Here is a 10,707-nt window from a genome sequence, read left to right on the forward strand (position 1 = left end):
AAACAGTATAAACTGAGAGCATTTGCAGATGACTTAGTTTTGACATTACAAGAGCCAGAATCTAGTACTAAAAGAGTTTTAGAATTAATTCAAGAATTTGGTCAGGTGGCAGGATTCAAATTGAACAAGTCAAAAACTAAGGTTTTAGAGAAAAACTTAACATTGACTGAAAGAGAGAAGTTTCAGAGTGAAACAGGTTTAACTGTGGTTAAGAAAGTGAAATACCTGGGTGAAATATACTCAGAGTCGCAAAGTGATTTCATGCTCTTTATTCAGCTCATAGTGGTGAGGAGGAATGAATGAATGTCCCCTCAAAGTATCTGCTTTATATACATTATTTACACAATGGGCTGCACATGATTGGCTAATTCCGGAATTCTACTGTAAGCCAATCAGGTTGTGGATTCACTTCTATCTGGAGCATGATTGGGTAGTTCCTGCCAACCAATCATACTGCTGCATTGTTCTAGGACCAATCAGACTGCTGCATTCTGAATCCTATTGTTCTAGGACCAATCAGACTGCTGCAGTTTGGATCCTATTCAACTCAGTACATAACACCCCTCCCCTCTAAGTTCCAGTCCTCCCCGGGAGGTCGCATTCATAGTCCTCGAGGTACGCTGGCGGCCTACGTGTGCGTTGCGGCCTGGGGTGTTCCCTGGTCCGGGGTTCAGGTTCTGGCTCGTGTTCCAAGGATGCTGACTGTGATGGGGCTATTTGGTCTGGCGCAACCGGCTCGCTCAGCCGTGGTTCTGGTTCCGGTGTCCTTTCGGCCTCGCAGGTCCTCTCTGTATTTACTGATTCTGCCTCTCCTGCTGGCCCCTCGTGCTCTATGGGCCTCACTGCCCCTCTGTTCCCTTGGGACTCCTCTGACCTTTCCTCCTCCTGGTTTTCTCCCGGGAATCGTCGCCGTATCTGGTCACAGTGGCGGCGCCAGCATTGCCCCCCATCTGTTAGCACCTCGTACGACACGGGGCCAGTGACCCTGGTGACTGTGGCGGGTACCCATGCTGGGCCTGCCCCAAAATTCTTTGCGTACACTGGGTCCTGGGCCTCGAAGGTCCGGGGGTTCCTGCCTTCCCCCATCACTACCTCATCCTGAGCTCTATCGGGGTGAATGCGGTCCAATCTGATTGCAAGGCGCCGACCCATTAGTAGTTCAGCGGGGCTCCGGCCAGTCGTTGAGCTGGGGGTGCTGTGCTGTGCTAGAAGGAATGTGGCAAGGCGGTACTCCCAATCCCCTTGCGTCATGCGGCGAAGGGTGTCCTTGGTGGTCCGCACCATGCGTTCTGCTTGGCCATTGGTGGCAGGATGGAATGGCGCCGAACGGATGTGGCGGATGGCGTTCTGCGCTGTGAAGGTTTGGAATTCTCCTGACGTAAATGCAGTCCCGTTGTCTGAGACGAGAGTGTCAGGGAGCCCGTGGGTTGCAAACAGCCTGCGTAGTACCCGGATGGCTGCGGACGTAGAAGTGGACGGTACCAGTGCGACTTCCAGCCATTTGGTGTAGGAGTCCACCACTATGAAGAATGTTTTCCCCTGAAAGGGGCCAGCGAAGTCCACATGCAGGCGTGACCATGGTGCTCGGGCGGACTCCCGGGACTGGACTGGGGCCCTTGGGGGATCTGGGCGGGATTCTTGGCAGGCCTGGCAGTGTTTGACCCAGGCCTCTATCTCTCCGTCGATCCCCGGCCACCACACATAACTCCTGGCAAGGGCCTTCATTCTTACTACCCCAGGGTGTGTCTCGTGTAGGGCTGTGAGGACCCTTTTGCGGAGGGGCTGGGGAACAACGACCCTGCTTCCCCATAACAGGCACCCCTTGTGGGCCGACAGTTCATGTTTGCGGGTTGTGTAGCCGGCGAATTCTGGCCCGGGGCTGCTGCTGGGCCATCCCCTCCACACCCAGTCCAGGACCCGGGAGATGACCCTATCTTTCTTGGAATGGTGTGCAACTTCTTGTGCCTGAATGGGGCGGTCGGGAAGCAGCTCCAGGCTCATAACCTCTTGTGCAGGTGCTGGGTCGGGGCCTGTTTCCGGTAGTGGTAGCCTGCTGAGGGCATCCGCATGGCCCATCGCCTTCCCCGGACGGTGAATCAGTGCATACTGGTAGCTGGCAAGGAAAATTGACCACCTGAGGACGCGAGGAGACAGCACTTGGGGGGTCTGCTTTTCAGGGGCAAATAAGCCAAGCAACGGCTTGTGGTCAGTCACCACGGTGAAGGGCCGCCCGTACAAGAAATGGAATTTTTTTACTCCCTTCACGATTGCCAGACCCTCCTTGTCGATTTGCGAGTAGTTCCGCTCGGTTGCGTTGAGTGTCTGGGAAAAGTATGCCACCGGTACCTCTCTTCCATCCGGGAGTTGGTGTCCCAGGACAGCGCCAATTCCATAGGGCGAGGCATCGCATGCTAGCGCCACCGGCAGCCTCTCGTCGAAGTGTGCCAAGACCGAGTTTGAGACAAGCAAGTCCTTGACTGCCTGGAATGCGGCCTCCTGGCGCTGGCCCCACACCCAAGGGGCCCGCTTGTCCAGGAGTCTGTGTAGGGGCTCTGCTACCGCCGCCTTGTGGGGAAGGAAGGAATGGTAAAAGTTCAATAGTCCCAAGAAGGCCTGAAGTTCAGTCTTGTTCTTGGGCGCTGGGGCATCACAAATGGCCCGTACCTTGTCCCCAGTCGGGTGGACCCCTTCTGCGTCCACCATAAATCCCAGAAAGTCCACCTGAGGCACTCCTAGTAGACATTTTTCCCGCTTCACCTTGAGACCCGCCGTCTGGAAACGGTGCAGAACGGTGCGGAGGCGGTCCTCAAACTCCTCTGGTGTGGGCCCGGCAATCAACACATCATCGAAGAAGGGGGTGACGCCAGGAATCCCTTTAAGTAGAGAGTCCATTAGATTCTGGAATATGCCTGGTGCCACGCTGACACCGAATTGCAGCCGCTTTACCTCTGTGCGTCACAATCGTCTGTGCCTCTGCTGTGGCCTCATCTACTGGCAGCTGTTGATATGCTTGGGCCAAGTCCAGCTTGCCAAAAATTTTCGACCCAGCCAGGGTGGCAAGAACATGGCTGACCACTGGCACTGGGTATGCATGGGCCGTGAGGGCCTTGTTTATGGTACATTTGTAGTCTGCGCAGATGCGGACCGAACCATTAGGCTTGACAGGCGTGACGATTGGGGTTTCCCAGGGGGCATTAGGCACCGGCTCCAGCACTCCTTGCTCCACGAGCCGGTCCAATTCCTCGTCTATACGGGGTTTCAGGGCGAACGGGACCCGGCGGGCCTTGAGCCTGACCGGTCGTACTGCGGGGTCAAGCTGTAGAGCAATGGGGGGGCCCGTATACTGTCCCAATTTCCCATTGAAAACCCCCGGAAATTCCTTGCATATGGCGTCCACGTCCACTTGTAAGCTAGTGTGGTTCACCCCGGTGACGGCTAGCCCCAGTGGTCCAAACCATGCCAATCCCAGTAAGCTAATGTAGGGGCCCTTGACCACAAGCAAGTCCAGTTGCCGCGTCCGCCCTCGGTATTGCACCCTGAAGGTCCCCACCCCCATTGTGGGGACCTTACGTTTTTGGAAGTCCCGGAGGGTGAATGGGGCCGGCCTGAGTTTGGGACCCCCAGTAGGACACAGTTTCCTTAAGGTCCTTGCCGAGATTATGGATAGAGTTGAACCCGTGTCAAGCTCCATGCGGCATGGGGCCCCCTCTATCTGTACGTCAACATAAATTTTCTCTACGTTGGGGTGGGGCAACTGGTATACCTGGAAGTCCGTGAGCTCTGTCGAGTTGCCTTGGTGCGTTGGGCCCCGGGACCTGGGGCTCTTGGATTGGTCATCTGATGCCTGGCGTCGGGTGGGCCGAGCCCGACACACCCGGGCGATGTGTCCCAATTTTCTGCACTGCCTGCACTCTGCGTTGCGGAAACGGCAGGTCCTCCTCTCGTGACTTTCTCCACAGCTTGCGCAGTTCCCTCCTTCTCGTCGAGGCAGCTGTGGTATGTGGGCTGCTTGAGTGCGCTGCTGTACTCGGTGCACCTCCTCCCTGTCGGATCCTGAGTCGTCGGTGAGGTCTTCGTGGTGGACCCTCGGTTGGGACAGCTGGCTCTGCCGTGCCTCTTGCGTCGACCTCTCGGCAGCTTCCGTTGCCAGGGCCTCCTCCAGAGCGACCTGGAACGTTAGGTCCTTCTTAGCATAGAGGCGTCGTTGCAGCTTCTCATCCTTCAGGCCACCGACGAGGCGGTCACGAAGCATGTTCTCCAGCTCTGAGAAGTTGCAGAACCGGGCGGCTTGGCGGAGAGAGGTCACAAACCCAGTTATGGTTTCCCCAGGGGCTTGCCGCTTTGCGTAGAAGGCATTTCGACGAGCCACCACTGAGGGCTGCGGCGAAAAGTGCCCCTTCAGCTGTTCCATTATTGTTTTGTATGGAACAGTAGCGACGTCTTCAGGCGCAAGGAGAGCCCGGGCGATTTCAAACGTCTCCTCTCCGCAGACGCTGAAGAATATCGCCCTCTTCTTGGCATCTTCTTCGTCGGTGACCCCTTTGGCTTCTAGGAGGAAGGTGAAACGGGAGGCGTACGCTTCCCAGTCTCCAGATGCTGGGTTGAACGGCGAGAAGCTGCTGTCGGTTGCCATTCTGAGTTCCTTGTGTCCCGGAGCTGAAGCCTGGATACACGGTGCAAGGCAGCGGTGCGGCAGGTGGCGGTGCTGCGGTGCTGTGTGTGGCAGTCAGCTCAGCGGGATCCCATCTTCGTCGCCAGTGAAATATACTCAGAGTCGCAAAGTGATTTCATGCTCTTTATTCAGCTCATAGTGGTGAGGAGGAATGAATGAATGTCCCCTCAAAGTATCTGCTTTATATACATTATTTACACAATGGGCTGCACATGATTGGCTAATTCCGGAATTCTACTGTAAGCCAATCAGGTTGTGGATTCACTTCTATCTGGAGCATGATTGGGTAGTTCCTGCCAACCAATCATACTGCTGCATTGTTCTAGGACCAATCAGACTGCTGCATTCTGAATCCTATTGTTCTAGGACCAATCAGACTGCTGCAGTTTGGATCCTATTCAACTCAGTACATAACACTGGGGATTAACATGACAGCTAAAAATGGGAATTTGTTTAAAGACAACTATGAAAAATGTTGGATGGAAGTGAAAAAAGATTTAGAAATTTGGTCAAATTTGAAGCTTTCCTTGTTGGGTCAAATTGCAGCTATAAAGATGAATGTATTGCCTAGAATGTTGTTTTTGTTTCAAACATTGCAAATTGTGGACAAGATGGACTGTTTCAAGAAGTGGCAGAAAGACATTTCTAAATTTGTCTGGCAGGGCAAGAAGCCCAGAATAAAATTTAAGATATTAACTGATGCAAAGGAAAGGGGTGGATTTGCCCTGCCAGACTTTAAACTTTACTATGAATCAGCAGCGTTCTGCTGGTTGAAAGACTGGCTGCTTCTTGAGAACACAGACATTTTGGATTTAGAAGGTTTTAACAATGTTTTTGGGTGGCATGCATATTTGTGGTATGACAAGGTTAAAGCACATAAAGCATTTAAAAACCATATTGTTAGGAAAGCATTGTTTAATGTTTGGATTAGATATAAAGATTTATTGGAAAATAAAACCCCAAGGTGGTTGTCATCAATGGAAGCGAAAGCTCAGAAAAAGCTCAATATGGAGGCCAGATGGCCGAAGTATTGGGAAATTTTGGAACAAGGAGGAGATAGACTGAAACTGCAGAGTTTTGAGAAACTAAAAAACAAAGTGCAAGACTGGCTTCATTATTATCAGATAATGGAGGCTTACAATTTGGATAAGAAAGTTGGCTTCCAGGTGGAAAAATCTAAATTGGAAACAGAACTGTTAGAACCCAAAACTAAGATTTTGTCAAAAATGTATAACTTGCTGCTGAAATGGAACACTCAGGATGAGACTGTCAAATCAGCTATGATTAAATGGGCACAAGATGTTGGACATAACATTATGTTTGCTGACTGGGAACAGTTGTGGACCACTGGGATGAAATTTACGGCATGTAATGCCTTAATAGAAAATATTATGAAAATGATATACAGGTGGTACATGACCCCAGTCAAGCTTGCAAAAATCTATCATTTGCCCGATAATAAATGTTGGAAATGTAAAGAAAATGAAGGTACATTTTTTCACCTTTGGTGGACATGCCCTAAGATTAAGGCTTTCTGGGAAATGATATATAACGAATTGAAAAAGGTATTTAAATATACCTTCTTGAAGAAACCAGAGGCCTTTCTCCTGGGCATGGTCGGCCAGTTGGTGTCAAAAAAGGATAGAGCTTTCTTTATGTATGCTACAACAGCAGCAAGAATACTTATTGCAAAGTACTGGAAGATGCAAGATTTACCCACTCTGGAAGAATGGCAGATGAAGATGATTGACTGCATGGGATTGGCAGAAATGACTGGCAGAATCCGTGACCAGGGAGAAGAGTCGGCGGAAGAAGATTGGAAGAAATTCAAGGACTATTTACAGAAATATTGTAAAATTAATGAATGTTGAATGATGTCGGATAGAAATTAAGGGGTTTTTTAGCTGTAATGCTTTGAGATAAGGATTTGCTGAATAAATAATTTGAATTGGACTACAGGAAGGGGAGGTATGAGGAGGTCAGGGAAATAGGTCATTGAAAACTAAGTATTGTGAACTATATGTGTTTTTAAACTTTTTTGCTTTTTGTTTGTATAAAAATTGGAAATTTTAATAAATATCTTTTAAAAAAAATAAAAGTTTAAAGATTACAGATAGAAGTAAAAAAGAGAAAAAGTAAACAATACAAATCAATACATTACAATACATAAAGAGAGAGAGAAAAAAGACACAATACATCAAAACAAAAACAAAAGCAAAAACAATTAAAAACACATCCAATATTTCCATATCTTTGTCTTTCATTAACTTGTTTCATTGACCTCCTCACACCTCCCTTTTTTGTATTCTAGTTATTAATTATTTCAGCAAATCCTTTCCATATTTCACTGTTTTCTGTCATTTAATTGTCTTGATTTATTTTAACCTTATCTTACCATTAAAACCCTAAAACTTATTTGAACTTAACTCCTTATAACGTTTCTACTAAAGCCATGTAATTTCATTCCAACATTTTTCTAACACTCATTAATTTTACAATATTTCTCTAAATAAATTTTAAACTTTTTTCCAATCTTCTTTCACCGTCTCTTCTCCCTGGTCTCGAATTCTGTCAGTCCTTTCTATCAATTCCATATGGTCCATCAACCTGGTGATCTTCTGTCCGAGGTTCTTAACTCTTTTCCATGTCCCTTCTGCAGATCTTCTTCATATTCTTCATATTTATACATGCACTTAACTTTATCTTCTGCTGATCTTGTTCTTAATTTCCTTCCTTTGGCGCTGAGGAGTAGATCTCGGGGAAACGCCAACCTAACAATGTCTTTATTCCTTCTCGACAGGTCAGCCCATTCTCCATAGTCAAAACTAAAGTCCATAAGATATTTCAGAGCGTGTTTCAAAATCCCTCCGAAGCTAAAGGCTCCCACAACTCCAATCTCCCCTGACCCAAATCCAGATCCCAAAAGCCAGAGCATCCCTGCATAAGGGGATCTATCCAACTTTCCTTCTCCAATCCAAGCGGGACTCCATCCCTCCAAATCTGGCTTTCTCTAAATTCAATTGTAAAAGGCAACAGCTTATGTTGGGTTGGAGCATCTGATTAGAGCATTGAGGGCATTGCTGGATAATTGCACGCGCCGCTTCCAATGGAATTTGGAACTGGCGGCTAAGGGCTTTTGCATTCTGATGATGAAAAGCATGACTTTCAATAGGGGAAACAGGCAAAGCCCTAAGCAAAGAATCTGCTTTTGCATTGCCATCAGTAATAAAGCCTGGGAAAGGTTGGTGAGAGCGAATGTGCACCACAAATAGTGGGTGGGAACGATTAGAGAGAAGCAATCCCTGTAAATGAGTTATGACATTTGCAACATAGAGACTGTCCACTATCATGATGTTAGAGACAATTACTCTTGTCGGGATACCTTTCTCTCTCCTGGTGTCCCTCCTACTTCCCCCCCGTTTTCCCCCGACATTTTATGGGTTAATTCTCAATAGTTGACTTTACTTTTTGCTCTCTCCCCTAGGGGGCTCACAATCTTTCCTTTACCCTTTCTGTAATTTCAACACCTTTATTTATATATTCTTATATCATTTTCTTATGTCACTTTGTTTCCCTTGTTGACATATCCTCTTTAATTTCCATCCAACCTATATTCCCCAAAGGAAAAGAGAGATCTTTCAATGGCTTATTCAAAATTATCCAATCCCACTAGCTTTACCAATAACCTTTTGTTATCATATATTTAAGTAGTGTTAATATGTTAGTATAGCTGTTTCAACAACATAAGGAGAGAAAAACAGAACAAAAGGCAAGAATCAAAAATAATAATCTCTTTTGCAGTTCAGAAAAAATTGTTCAGTCTCTGCACTCTTCAGCCACTTGTTGGCCTAATCCGTTTCACAGAAAATATGTCAGACTTTCATTGTTTTCTATTACCTCAAGTTTTAAGTTTATTAGTTCACTTTATAGTCCTAAAAAAGATGTAGATATTTCAGGGAGTTCCCAATGGTTATGTCAAATAGTATCCAACTTTTCAGAGTCTGAAATTATTCAACATGTCATTTACTTCTCTCAATTATTTAAGTTTAGTTGGTTATTCATCTCCAAATGTAAAAAGACGTCTTGGTTTAAATGCTAGTCCTGCTCAGGTTGGTGGAATCAGGTTAAATTTTCCTCAGGGCTGAAGGTAGGGAAAATAGGTTGTTAGTTATGTTAATTATAATGGAAAGCGAAGGAGAAAGGAGAATATAATGTAGGGAAGGGAAACAGATAAATGGAGATTAGAAAAGAGAAAAGAGAAGGGCAAAATAACCAGATAATTCTCTAATTTAAAACAGGGTATAAATATCATAAATAACATAAGGGGAACATGGGAGGAAAGAGAGAGAGTGGGAAGAGAAAAGAAGCCAGAGGTTTATGAGCAGGACATAAATGCAGCCTCCGCAGGAAATTCCAGAGTTCAAGGGGTCCTAGGGTTCTTCAGATTAAAGTTCAAATAAACAGTCGTAAAATAAATCCCAGAAACGTCGATAAGTTCCCAAAGTTAGGGGAAGTTAGAAAAAGTTCTTTTTCCGAATATTTCTTTAATTTCTTTGGGTCGTATTTCCAGCTGTCCTTTTAAGCAGTTCTAAGAGGCTCCGTTTTAAATGGCTTTATGAAGTTTCCTTGCTTGTTCTTTTTTTTTCATCTGCCTCCCCCAAAAAGAGTAAAGATTGTTTCATAACGGTGTAATGTTTCAAATTCTTTTAATTCCCCACAATAAATCCCGAGACGTTTACTTTGTATTCACTCAGTCAGGCAAAGAGATACATTCCTTCCTCCACCTTGCGACTTTGTAGCCTGCGCCATTTTAATCCTCTACCGAGGTGAACTCCTAAATGAAATCGTCTAACATCCGACGTTCTCTTAGTGTATTTTTTGTATTTTGTAGCATTAAATGAGTCTACTCACACTAAGGGTTCCGTTCTTATAGTTTTGGAGGTCCGTCGCATTCTTCAGTGGGAGTCAGAGGCATCGTAATACAGGGTCGTTGCTTTCCCTTTTGTGCTGCGGTTTCACTGCCTCAAGATCTTCCAGAGAAAAAAACCCCGAAAAAACAGCTAACCGCTTCCACACAGCTGGGTATCTCTCCCCCAAGGGTCTCCCCCTTGAGATTTATGGGGGGCGCAGTGCCTTTGCGACACCCCCAAGCCCCTGTATTACTCGGAAAACTCCTCCGGAGATTTTCCACACTCCCTGTCTGTTCGCAACGGAAACCGGAAGCCTATTGGCTCCATTCCTGTTTAATTTGTTCATAAGCGACATGAGGACTCCCCTAATAGAGGCTCAAGAAAGGATTCATGCACCCCGCCTAGCACTTTATCGCTGCCCTTTGTTACTATATGCAGATGACGCAGTCATCCTTTCTTTTTCTAGAGTAGGTCTTATGAGGGCCTTAAAAATTTTTGGATCATATTGTAACGCAAATTCCCTTACAATTAATTATGAGAAATCTAAAATCCTAATTTTCTCAAAGAGCCGGAAACTCCATAATTGGAGAATTGATGGGAGAGTCATCGAACAAGTCTATAGATTCCAATACTTGGGAGTTTGGTTACAACATAACCTTAGATGGAAGGCCCATGTAGCCTATGTTACAAATAGAGCCAAAGGTATCGCCTTGGCGATCCTGCGATTTTTCTTCACCGATGGGGCCCTTCATATCCCATCGGCGTTGAAAGTCTTCAAGGCCAAGGTGATCCCGACAATTGCTTATGCCATCTCAATTTGGGGGACTTTTGTCAACTTATCCCACCTAGAGGTTATTCAAAATCAGTTTTTAAGAGGGATATTGAAACTGCCCAACTGTGTAAGTAATACAGCGCTACGCATGGAACTTAATATTGTATCCCTGGAAAACGCTCCGTGGAAGCACATACTTTGTCACTGGTTATCTCTATGGCACAATCTCCCAAACTTGTACTTGATACAATGAATGTGGAGAGATGATTTCCAGAGCCCATGGGTAAAAAATTTACAACTGAAAATTACGGCAATGGGAATCTCCCCATCCAAATTACTAGAGCAGGATATAG

The 10,707-nt window shown here is 46.3% G+C and overlaps 1 pseudogene; it reads right to left on the reverse strand.

Moving 5' to 3' along the window:
* LOC128405982 (uncharacterized protein K02A2.6-like) overlaps window positions 1-5,046 on the reverse strand; it is a 50,320-nt pseudogene extending 45,274 nt beyond the window's left edge.
* Window positions 5,047-10,707: the final 5,661 nt, after the last annotated feature.

Source organism: Podarcis raffonei, chromosome W, assembly GCF_027172205.1.
Source record: "Podarcis raffonei isolate rPodRaf1 chromosome W, rPodRaf1.pri, whole genome shotgun sequence".
NCBI classification, from domain to species: domain Eukaryota; kingdom Metazoa; phylum Chordata; class Lepidosauria; order Squamata; family Lacertidae; genus Podarcis; species Podarcis raffonei.